Source organism: Phocoena phocoena, chromosome 17 (genome assembly GCF_963924675.1).
Source record: "Phocoena phocoena chromosome 17, mPhoPho1.1, whole genome shotgun sequence".
NCBI classification, from domain to species: domain Eukaryota; kingdom Metazoa; phylum Chordata; class Mammalia; order Artiodactyla; family Phocoenidae; genus Phocoena; species Phocoena phocoena.
In genome coordinates this window covers 47,693,284-47,706,201 of record NC_089235.1, presented here as the reverse complement: position 1 = coordinate 47,706,201, position 12,918 = coordinate 47,693,284, and the positions used below count along the sequence as shown (strand labels likewise).

At 42.6% G+C, this 12,918-nt stretch overlaps 1 protein-coding gene across 2 annotated transcripts in view; it reads right to left on the bottom strand.

The window, feature by feature from the left end:
• Positions 1–12,918, bottom strand: part of BAALC (BAALC binder of MAP3K1 and KLF4) — an 88,885-nt gene that overhangs the window by 56,141 nt on the left and 19,826 nt on the right. The window lies entirely within an intron of this gene.

Here is a 12,918-nt window from a genome sequence, read left to right as displayed (position 1 = left end):
ATTCAAGTACATATTAAGCATTGCCTATAGCCTGAAAAAATGCTATGTCTCACATGTTAACTACTGTTTTCCAAATGTAGGTGAAATCAAAAAAGGAAATTCATTTAAAAGCATTACTGAATTCATAATAGCTTTTTGTCAATTGGGGGCGGGCAATTTTCCTCAATTTTTAAAAAATTAATTAATTAATTTTATTTATTTATTTTTATAAGTTTTGGCCGCATTGGGTCTTCATTGCTGCATGCGGGCTTTCTCTAGTTGTGGTGAGCAGGGGTTACTCTTCGTTGCGGTGCACGGGCTTCTCATCGCGGTGGCTTCTCTTGTTGCAGCAGAGCATGGGCTCTAGGTGTGCGGGCTTCAGTAGTTGTGGCACACAGGCTCAATAGTTGTGGCTCGTGGGCTCTAGAGCACAGGCTCAGTAGTTGTGGCACATGGGCTTAGTTGCTCCGCGGCATGTGAGATCTTCCCGGACCAGGGCTCGAACCTGTGTCCCCTGCATTGGCTGGCGGATTCTTAACCACAGCGCCGCCAGGGAAGTCCCCAGACAATTATTTTAAAGGCAGTCTAGAAAAGTCTGCTGGAGCTATACACTGTCCCATGCAGATGCAGAAGCAGACAAGGACAGGGGCAGGGGTTAGAACAGGGGCAGAAGCAGAGCAGAAGTCCAAAGAGAGAGTAAGGACAGCAAAACTGGATTTAAAGGAAAGCCTAGTCGTTCACACTTAAACGAATCCTGGAGTAACAATTCCGAGATAAAGCAGCTGCAGCAAAGTTGAGGCAGAACCCAAACTGGAGTGCTACATAATGACAATTTGACAGTGTTCAAGAAAAGTTAAGACATATACTACATGAAACTTCCAGATAACAAATGGTGTAGAGAACAAATTCCTGTTTCAGGGAAAATCACCTTCCGTTTCTCAAAGCACATTTCATTTCTAAGAACACTAACTTACATAACAATATTCATCTGTGTTAGTTTCTGGGGGCTGCCGTTAACAAAGTACCACAAACTGGGTGGCTTAAAATAACAGAAATTTATTTTCTCACAGTTCTGGAGGCTGGAAGTCTGAAACGACGATGTTGGCAGAGTTGGTTCTTTCTGGAGGCGCTGAGAGAGAGTCTGTTCTATGCGTTTCTCCGGCTTCTGGTGGCTGCTGGCAATTCTTGGCGTTCCTTGGTTGGTAAATGCATCAGTCCAACCTCTGCCTCTGTCTTCACATGGTGTTCTCTTTGTGTCTGTGTCCAAATTTCCTTCTTATGAAGACATTAGTCATTGGATTAGGGTTTACCTTAATCCAGTATAACATCATCTTAACTTGACTACACCTGCAAAGACTCTATGACCACATAAGATCAAATTCAGAGGTTAGGGTCACTGGGCGGGGAGGGGGGCGGGCAGCGGTTAGGACTTGAACATATCTTTCTGGGAGACACAATTCTATCCACTACCTCATCTGATACAAAACCACCAGAACCATCAAATCCCTTTTCTCTACTACAACCGAGGTTTTATTTTTTTTTTTAAGCAGGCTCATTGAACTCCAATTTTTAAATGGAAAATTTTATAACTGCAATTGCAGTTAGCTCTATTCTACTCCCAAGTCCCACTAAAACAAATGTAAGGGATTTTTTTAATGGAATAAACCCACAAGGACGAAGAGAAGAGGAGAGAAAACATAATACAAAATTTTGGAAGCCGGAAAGGACATAAGCATGTGGTCACTGGCTTAGCCGTCTAAGAAAGATGAATCCTAAACAGAAGATGGGAAAGCTGAGAAGCATGAACGTGGTTCATATCCTTTAATTAGAGACAGGAATTAGAGACAGTGGAGACTTTTGGAAGTGGGAGAGAAGGAATTTGTGGGAAATCAGGTTAAGAAGCAGTTAGAATCCCAGGTGCTCTCCCCAACATAGTAGATCTGAATGACTGACCCTCCTCCACCCTGAAGGAGGTTGTAGTGTTATTTTCTGGTGAAAATTTCTGGACTGAGGATCACTTAGAACAATGGTGGTCAGGGCCATTAAACTGAAAATAGGGCGCATGAGACACCAGACTTCTTCCCCAACTCAAACAGGCAGATACCCTCCAGGCAGGAAATTGGAAGAATCTGCCCAGTGGAATCTGATCACTCCCTCCTTTCAAAAAGGCCTAAAAATACAAACATCAAGAGTTCCTCAATGGAATGACCCAGCCAGATACTCCACAGTGAAAAGGACAGACTTTCAAGCCCCAACTTTGTGCATGGAGCTTCCAAAATCTTAGTGGTCTCTCCTTATATATGAGCAAACAGCCAAGGGCTGAAAACTTCCAAATGAACAACAGGCAGAGAAACAAACAAGAGAAAAATAAACGGGAAGAAACGAAGACTGTAGGGGAAACAACCTAATTAAAATCATCACCAAAAAGCTACTGCATGTAAAAAATGAGAATGGATGCGACAAAAAAAGGAACATTCAGAAAACCGAGAGGTTTTAGAAATTAAAAGTAAGGTAGGAAAAATGAAAATTCCACAGAAAAGTAGGAAGATAATGTTGAGGAAGTCTCCCAAAAAGTAGAGCAAAAAACCAAAGAGAATCTTCTAATTTCATTCTTTCACATGTAGCTGTCCAGTTTTCCCAGCACCACTTATTGAAGAGACTGTCTTTTCTCCATTGTATATTCTTACCTCCTTTGTCATAAATTAATTGGCCATAAGTGCATGGGTTTATTTCTGGGCTTCCTATCCTGTTCCATTGATCTATGCGTCTGTTTTTGTCCTCTAACACCATAAACAAAATAGACTCAAAATGGATTAAAGACCTAAATGTAAGACCGGATACTATAAAACTCCTAGAGAAAAACACAGGCAGAACATTCTTTGACATAAATCGCAGCAATATTTTTTTGGGTCCGTCTCCTAAAGTAAAGGAAATAAAAGCAAAAGTAAACAAACGGGACCTAATTAAACTTAAATGCTTTTGCACAGCAAAGGAAACCACTGACAAAAGGAAAAGACAGCCTACTAAAGGGGAGAAAATTTTTGCATATGATATGACTGAGAGGGATTACTTTCCAAAATACACAAACAGCTCATACAGCTCAATATAAAAAACACCCGGTTAAAAATGGGCAGAAGACCTGAATGGACATTTTTCCAAAGAGGAAATGTGATGGTATACAGGCATATGAAAAGATTCTCAGCATCATTAATCATCAGGGAAATATAAATTAAAACCACAATGAGATATCTCTTCTACACCTGTCAGAATGCCTATCATCAAAAATAACACAAATGACAAACGTTGGCAACGATCTGGGGAAAAGGAAACCACCGTACACTGTTGGTGGGAATGTCAATTGGTGCAGCCACTGTGGAAAACTGTATGGAGGTTTCTCAAAAAACTAAAAATAGACCTACCATATGACCCAGCAATTCCACTCCTGGGTATATATCTGAAAAAAACAAAAACACTAGTTCAAAAAGATACATGCACCCCAACTTTCATAGCAGCACTATTTACAATAGCTAAGACATGGAAGCAACCTAAGTTTCCATCGACAGATGAATGGATAAAGAAGCTGTGGTATATATATATATATATATATATATATATATATATATATATATATACAATGGAATGCTACTCAGCCATAAAAAAGAATGAAATTTTGCCATTTGCAGCAACAGGAATAGACTTGGAGGGCATCATTCTGAGTGAAATAAGTCAGACAGAGAAAGACAAATATTGTATGATATCACTTATATGTGGAATCTAAAAATTACAACTAGCTAGTAAATATAACAGAAAAGAAACAGACTCACAGATATAGAGAACAAACTAGTGGTTACCACTGGGGGTGGAATATCAGGTTGGGGGAATGGGAGGTACAAACTATTGGATGTAAGATAGGCTGCAAGGATGTATTGTGCAACGTGGGTAATTTAGTCAATATTTTGTAATGACTGTAAATGACTGTATCCTTTAAAAATTGTATAAGAAATTTTAAAAACCCAATGGAAAAATAAAACAAAACAGAAAAACCCCAAAGAGATGTAAACTAGGAAAGAAAAGATAAGAAAAATAGAGGACCAGTCTACAAGAAAAAATAACTTGAGAAAATGTTTCCATAATTGAAAGCTCTTAGGTTCCAGATTTTTTTTAAAGTCTTGCAGGAGGGAGGAAAGAGTATGCAGGGGGATGTGGGCAGGGTGGGGAGCGTAGGGGTGGGGGAGGATGCCAAATTTCATACAAATGATCACAAATCAGAATGACATCAGATTTCTCAACAGCAACTTCGGAACCTAAGGAATGTGATTTCCAACCTAGACTTTTATATCCAGCCAAGCTATCAATTAAATAGAGAAGGCATAAAGAGATGTTTGAAATGCAAGGTCTCAAAAAACATTACCTCCCTGTAAATCAACTATACTTCAATAAAAATAAATCAATTAATTAAAAAACAAAAAGTTACCTCCCACATAGGAAGGTACTTGAAGACGTTTTGGGCCAAAATAAAAGAACCAACCAAGAAAGAAGACACAGGATCCAGGAATTCAACACAAAAGAGAGGCCAAGGGGATCCTCAGATTAATGGTGAAGGCAGATTCTGAACCAAGAGCTGTGCCACTCGCCTGGAGAGCAGCTAGCCCAGGACTGCAGCAGGTCAGAAAGCTCCAAGGGCAATTTCTTCAAAAAGAAAAAAACTGAAAGAATTCCTAATGTGCTTGAACATGTTGAAAGGAGATTTGCACACCCGGAGGACAGTTTAATGTGAATTAGTGATGAGTTCAAATTAAAAAAAAAAAAATTCTTAGTGCAGCAAAAAAAAAAAAAATTCTGTGAAAGGAAAAGTAATCACAGTATATTACATGGTTCAGTTGTAAACAGTGTTAACAAAATGTACCAGTAGAAACAGTGAACACTGATCTAACCAAACTATGTACAACTATATTGGGAGTGGTGCAGGTGGGGGTGAAAGAGAGAAATCCTCACCTTCCATGTAGATAATTAACAGATCAGGCCTTAAACTGAAACATCAAGACAAGATCTGCATATTATTTAGAGACAAGTAAATATCAAGAGAATCAGCTGAAAGAGGTGAAAATAATGTCCCCTTGGGAATTGAAAAACTAGGAAGTTGTAACAGGGGGTTGTTGATTTTCATAACAAGCCTTACAGAAATGACTGACTCTGAACTATGCGCATGGATAACTGAAAAATATTTTAAAAATTTTAAAACGTAATTGGATCAAGTTACTCTCCTGGTCATAACAATTCCAAGGCTTCTCACTGCTGTTCGGGTGACATCTCAGATCCTTATTACGGCGGACAGGGCTCTTCATAGATCTATCCTGAGTGCTTAGGACCATGTCTTGCACTTTGTCAGGGCTCCCTAAATAACTGCTGAATAAATTAATTCATTCATTTTTTAGGGTAAAAAGTAGGGACACTTCGATGACTAGGAGGATGTCAATAATTGGTTCGCCTTAGTCTCAAGCCCTTCAGTAATGTCTATTTCTATATCATCCCAATAGCAAAACCTGCACCAAAGAAAATTAAAACTTAGGTAACAAAATAAATAAATATTCATGACATCATTTGAGGCATAATTGTGGAGTCAAGAGATTCATAGGGGCAAAAGGATTACATTTCATCCAGAACTAGATTCTCAATTTGTCTTATGAACCAACCATTCGAATTAACCTGTAAGACTTGCATTTGGATGTAAGCATCCTTAATGTATCTGTGACTGTAGTAAGCTAAGTCACTTTGGGCATTGTGGAGTATAAATCCACTTTAGATGCTGTATTCAGCATTACACACAGAGAAAGAGATTAAATAGATATGATCTTCTCTTAAGAGGATTATTACCAGGCTTTCAAAGATGCCCAAGCACCTCATTAATGGTTAATGTGTTCATTGGGTTTGAACAAATTCAACAAACCAGAGACACATTCAAATATATTTATCTGAATAAACCACTCTGGAGATTTAAAAACTAAAATTGGATCTTTCTGGATAACAATAAATCACTAGCTCCCTCTCCCCAACCTGCTGGCAATGGGAGAACCTGCTTGCCAAGTGTCCTGCCCATATTCCAAAACATGGAATCTGTTTTCAGGTGCTCCCCTGCGACAACATCTTCATTTCAAGCCCTGATTCAAGGAGGTCCCTGGCAACAAAGAAAGTATTCCTGAGGCCTGAAAAAAGAAGTCTGGGAAAGCAGGGCTCTCTCTTCAGTGATGAATATGTAGTTTCTACCTCCTTTTTTATCTGCCTCCCTCGCCTCTTGTTCTCTCACTCTCTGAACAAAAACAACCACGGGGTAGCCCTGAGCGTTTCAGGGGCAGAGACGGGTGGAAACAAGTGCTTCTGTAATTACAGAAGCAAGTGGATTCTAAGAACCAAGCATGACACGGAGTGGCAGAAGTTTAAATTCTGGGTCCCTAAAGGCACTTGTGAAAAGATGACCTCCTCTCCCAAGATATATCTGTGTCCTGTACCCACAATGTGTGTCGTTTCAGGGAAAAAACAATGGCGGCCCTACTCGGACAACAGTTAGATCTAGCACCTCTGAAGCTGAAATTGTATAACCTAGAGGAGGGAAGGGCACGGGGAGGAGCACAGGGGGACAAAGTCACAGCCGTCATGAACGATGGCTGGCGTTTACTGAGCACTACCGAGAGCTGAGTCTTTGACATATATTACACAACTTGATCCTCCCCATGACATTCTGGGGGTGCGTTGTATTTTTTTTTTAAGTGGCATAAAGAAAGTAAGTGCTGTGTGGCCTCATCTGCAAAGTGGGTGTAATCTGACCTCATAGGGTTGCTACAAATATTCAGTGAGTTTTGTTATGTGGTTAGAACAGTATCTGGCCCAAAGTAAGTAAAATACACAAGTATTTGTTATATAAAAACAAGTAGGGACTTCCCTGGCAGACCAGCGGTTAGGACTCTGTGCTTCCACTGATGGGAGCCCGGGTTCGATCCCTGGTTGGGGAACTAAGATCCCGCAAACCGCACAGCACGGCCAAAACAAAAAAAGTAAATCCCTATTTTACAGATCACAGATTTTAAAAATGCTTTCTAGTTTGGGTCCTGTGGCTGACAAGCTGTGGGACTTCAGGCAAGGCCCTTAAGCTCGCAGGTCTTGATTATCTCATAAAGACTTCAGGACTTGTGCTTAACGATTACGTGGATCCCTTTCAGCTCTAAGCTTTTTCTGATGAGTACAATTTTTTTTTTAACATCTTTATTGGGGTATAATTGCTTTACAATGGTGTGTTAGTTTCTGCTTTATAACAAAGTGAATCAGTTATACATATACATATGTTCCCATATCTCTTCCCTCTTGCGTCTCCCTCCCTCCCACCCTCCCTATCCCACCCCTCCAGGTGGTCACAAAGCACCGTACAATTTCTTTGTAACTTTTCCTTCACCTTACTCCCCTGTCCTCATGATCTAGCGGTCTTAACAGATGTGGAGATGGGGAGTATGGAAAGGCACGGGGACGTTTTGGGTTGTCTTGATGATGAGAACCATACTGCAATTTGGTGGCAGGGTTAATGGTTATGACTGCACACAGCAGCCCCACCCCAAATGCCAATGGCTTCCCTATGGAAAACCCAACCAACCTCAGAATGTTGGTAGAAATCTTGATGCAATTCATAGAAAAGCAAAGGGAAGTTTTTCTGTCAAAGCAATGGAACCACACGGCCATGCAGCCACACAGCCATATGGCAAAGTGGCTGGCCAGCCATGCAGCTGTGCAAATTGTGGCCGGCTAGCTATGCTTCCATATACTCATGCAGCTAAACAACTGCACAGCCATGCGATTATGCAGTTATGTGGTCATGTAGCAAAGCAGTCATGAGGTCACTGCAGCACACAGTTATGTGACCGTACAACCACACAGCTAAATGCCCGTGGAGCCGTGCCCGAAACCCCACTGTGTTACAGCCAAGCAACAGCCCACCATCTTCTTTGAATGCAAGAGAGAATAACAAACTGGTGTTTGCCTATCTTGTCAATCTCAGAAAACATTAATGGAGCTCCTATTTCTCAGACAATGAGCAGGACAAAATTTCTGCCCCCAGGAAGCCCTCATTCCTGCAGAAGGACGGACCCGTGCACGTGCACCCAAGGCTGACCAGAGAGCAGTGGAAATAATGATTAGAAGAAAAAGAAGAAAAATAGGGAAGTAGGGGAACAGAGATTGGTTCTACCCTGGGGAGAACCTAGGGCGGTTAGGAGGTTTTGCAGAGAGTGTGGCTTTGGAGTTGGATTTGTGCGATGAGCAAATGTGAAGGTAAAATGTTCCATCTGAGCAAGCAAGACTAAAGACATAAAGAAGAAAGGAAAGGGCAGGCCTAGGAAGCAGTGAGGGTCAAGAGTGTGGAGATGGTAGGGATAGAAGGTTCAAGCCAGAGGCCCAAGGGCCTAGAAGGCCATGCTGAAAATTTTCATCATTTGTCCAGTGGGAAACAGAACTCATGAAACATTTGGGGGTCTGAGTGACAGGATCACATCCATGCTCCAGAAAGATCCTGGCAGGAATGTGAGGAATGACTGAAGAAAGGAAAGGTCAGAAGTAAACGAGAGGCTCAGACCCTCCATGGGAGTAATCCCAGCCCTGCTCGCACTGCCCCGGGAATGAAGTCCACACTCCTGCCCGTCACCCACAAGGTACTACTACATATTCCATCCCTACACATATCCTCTCCTACTATTCCCCTCTCTTAGTTCCCTCTAATCACTGTGGCCTCATTCTGTGCCTCCATCACATCAAGCTCATTCCGGCCTCAGGGCCTTTGCACTTGCTGGTGGCTGTCCAGGAGCACGCTGGCCCCTAATGTTCACAAGGCCAGCCCTGCTTTTCACTCACAGTTTAACTCACATACCACTTCCTCAAAGAGGCCTACCCCGACCACACAATCTGTTAGCCTTCACCCTAACCCAAGCTCCATCTATTTCATTACCTTGGTTTTTTTCATGGTGCTTACAAATATCTGAAATTACTTTGGTGATTTACTTCTATGCCCATCACCATTACACCCAACCTGAATGTAAGCTCCAAAAGCAGAGCCTCGTTCACTGCTACGATATCTAAAAGAGTGCCTCCTACCGCCCAAGTGGGTGCTGAAGAATATTGGTGGAAAGGAAGGAAGGAAGGGAGAAAAGAAGGTTGTTCACTGGCTGAGAAATCTGAAACTTCAGCTGAGCCTGTGGTTAAGGGAGAGACAAGCACGGGACAACGAGAGAGGAGGGGGATGCCTGCCTCACCATCAGGATGCCCCACATGCAGGAAGGTCGATGGGAGGCTGTTCAAAGGTGAACATTAAGGAGGCCCTGAGCTAAGGCACTCGAGCAGTTGGAAATGTGACGATTCCCCAGCAGTGAGCATGCTGAATGAGGAAAGGGAGCCAGGACAGGGCATGAAGAGCCACACACCTATGGGAGGGGCGTGAAGGGAAACCAGGAAAGAGGAGCCTGAAAGGGAGAATGAGGCAGAGAAGATGCAATCAGAGGTAGAAGGGAAACTCACCAGTGGCGGGGGCGGGAAAACTCAGGGAGAAGGTCGATTTCCAAAGTGGGGAGGAGGGTGTGGGCAGAGGAGATTAGCCAGATCAAGACAGCGCTGAAAGCTGCAGAGAGGCCAAGGGCAATGAGGGCTGACTCTGCATTTACTATATCGCTCTTTGGGAGAAGAGCTTCAGTGGATTCGTAGGCACAGAAATCTCCTGTAACGCCATCTACTGTGGGCGCAGGAACCTGGACCCATCTGCGTCACCCCTGTGAGACTTGGGGAAAAAGGGAACTGATGAAAATGCTAACTCGCACGAGGCTTGCTGTGCCACAGTGCTCAAGTCCTTTGTTTCTGACCCAGGAGTTTCATGTCTTAACCAGCTTCCAAGACACTGTCACAGGCCAACTTGTCAGGTAAAATATCAGACCCTTAACAGTTCTTAAAACTGCCATGCTCTTCTAGAACCCTGCTGTTCTTTCATCAAGGGATGGTGTCTAATTCCCTCCCTTTGAATCTGGGCAGGTTGGTGACTCACTTGTAAGCAAATGAAGGCAGGAGAAATGACACCACATGACTTCCAAGGCTAGGTCACGAGAGGTAATACAGCTTCTGCCTTTTCAGCTGGGACATGTGCTGGAGCTCGGAGTAGTTATGTAAACAGTCTGACTGCTCCGAGGTCACCATGCTGTGAGGAAGCCGAAACTAGCTCATGCAGAAAGACCATATGGAGAAGCCCTGGGACTGTACTCATAAGGAAAGATGCCCAGCCAGTCCCAGCTGCTCCACCTGAGAGCAAAAACCCAACAATTTCATTCACCAAATAACTTTAGGGACTTTTTGCTCTTCAAAATATCTCAGTCATCCTCAAAGGATGAAGATTCCCAACTACTGAATATGGTCAAAAGAAGAGGCCTAGAGATGTAAACAGATTGTATACACCTAGGAAAAAGGCAATTTGCCCATAATCATATGAAAAGACAGTGACCTCACTCACAGTGATGCTCATTAAAACTAAGTGACAGGGCTTCCCTGATGGCGCAGTGGTTGAGAATCTGCCTGCCAATGCAGGGGACACGGGTTCAAGCCCTGGTCCAGGAAGATCCCACATGCCGCGGAGCAACTAGGCCCGTGAGCCACAACTACTGAGCCTGCGCGTCTGGAGCCTGTGCTCCGCAACAAGAGAGGCCGCGATAGTGAGAGGCCCGTGCACCGCGATGAAGAGTGGCCCTCGCTTGCCACAACTAGAGAAAGCCCTCGCACAGAAACGAAGACCCAACACAGCCAAAAGTAAATAAATAAAATTAAAAAAAAAAAAAAAACTAAGTGACAATTTCTTACCCATTAAAGTGACAAAAAACCCCTAAATTGGACAATATACTCCGTTGGCAAGGCTATGGGACAACAGGCACTCTCAGACACTGCTGATGGGAATGCAACATAGTACAAGTGCTGTGGAGGGGAATTTGGCAGTACCTGCTTGCATTCAGCCTTTGGCCTAGTCATCCCACTTTTAAGAATCTACCTAAAGACACACTAGCAAAAGTGAGAAAACACATGGACAAAAGTCTAGAAACAACCCCGATGAACTATGACATATCCACACAATTGAGCAATATGTAGTTATGAAAAGAAATGAGAAATTTATCTATATACTGCTCTGAAGTGATCTCTGGAATATACTAAGTGAAAAGGCCAACATACAGAAAAAACAGAGGGTATAGTATGCTATTTTTTATCTTTAAAAGGGAGCATGTGAATGTATGTATATGTGTGTTGTGTGTGTGTGTGTATGTATATATTGTATAAATATATGAAAAGATAACCAAAACTAGAGGAGGACAAAGGGAACAGAGTAGATGGGGCAGAAATAAAAGTTAGACTTCTTAAATGTAGCTTGTTTTGTAGATTTGTCATTGGACCCATGTAAATTTTTTACCTAAATATAAAACAAAATTAAACTGAAGTTTTAAAAAGCAACAATTTGGCCACAAAATGAAACAAATAACCTACCTCTATGGCAAGTTGATAGCTTAACGATACAGCAAGAAATTATTTCAAGTTACTGTAAAACATAGCAATCTAACTGTATATTTCTATTGTACTACACCTTAAGGACAAAATCCCATAAAAATCTAAAAATATTTTCAGTAACATATTTTTAGATATATAAAAAGTAAATAAGTACTTCTAATGTTGTTAGGAACCAAGATTTTCAGCACCTAAAAAAAAAAGGACAAATACAAAAATAAAAAAAATAAGAAAAGGGCTTTCCTGGTGGTGCAGTGGTTGAGAATCCGCCTGCCGATGCAGAGGACACGGGTTTGTGCCCCAGTCCGGGAAGATCCCACATGCTGCGGAGCAGCTGGGCCCATGAGCCATGGTCGCTGAGCCTGCACGTCCGGGGCCTGTGCTCCGCGGCAGGAGGGGCCACAGCAGTGAGAGGCCCGCGTACCGCAAAAAAAAAATAATTAAATAAGAAAAGCCCTACAATTGAACATTTTGAATTGATAATATCAATACAAATATATCATCTCTTTAAAAAAGAAAATAACTCCTAGCTCTGTCCTCTGAAAAGGTCTATAAACAACAACCAACCCAATAGCAATGAGCACCCCAGGTGCCCAGGCTGTAGTCTCTAAATATCATATTTCAATTAAAGGAACCAGGACTCCTTAGAGAAATGGTTAATTCCAAGTCTAGCACAGGAAAAACACAATATAAGTCTAGAAAAAACATCATACCAGAAAGCAAGGACTATCAAAGACTACTGGAGTTGTATAAAAAGGAATCAAACCAAGGGGCTCCCATTAGTCAAAAATGGAACAGTTGAGGCACACACAAATAATAATAAGTGCAATTAACTGAAACTCATCAAATAGAGGGGAGACCTTCAAGATGGCAGAGGAGTAAGATGTGGAGATCACCTTCCTCCCCACAAATACATCAAAAATACATCTACATGTGGAAAAACTCCTACAGAACACCTACTGAACACTGGCAGAACACCTCAGACTTCCCAAAAGGAAAGAAAATCCCCACGTACCTGGGTAGGGCAAAAGAAAAAGAAAAAAACAAAGACAAAAGAATAGGGAAGGGACCTGCACCTCTGAGAGGGAGCTGTGAAGGAGGAAAAGTTTCCACACACTAGGAAGCCCCTTTACTGGCGGAGATGAGGGTGTGGGTGGGGGGGAGCTTCAGAGCCGTGGAGGAGAGCACAGCAACAGGGGTGCAGAGGGCAAAGCGGAGAGATTCCTGCACAGAGGATCAGTGCCAACCAACACTCAGCAGCCCGAGAGGCTTGTCTGCTCACCTGCCAGGGCAGGTGGGGGCTGGGAGCTGAGGCTCAGGTTTCAGAGGTCAGATCCCAGGGAGAGGAGTGGGGTTGGCTGTGTGAACACAGCCTGAAGG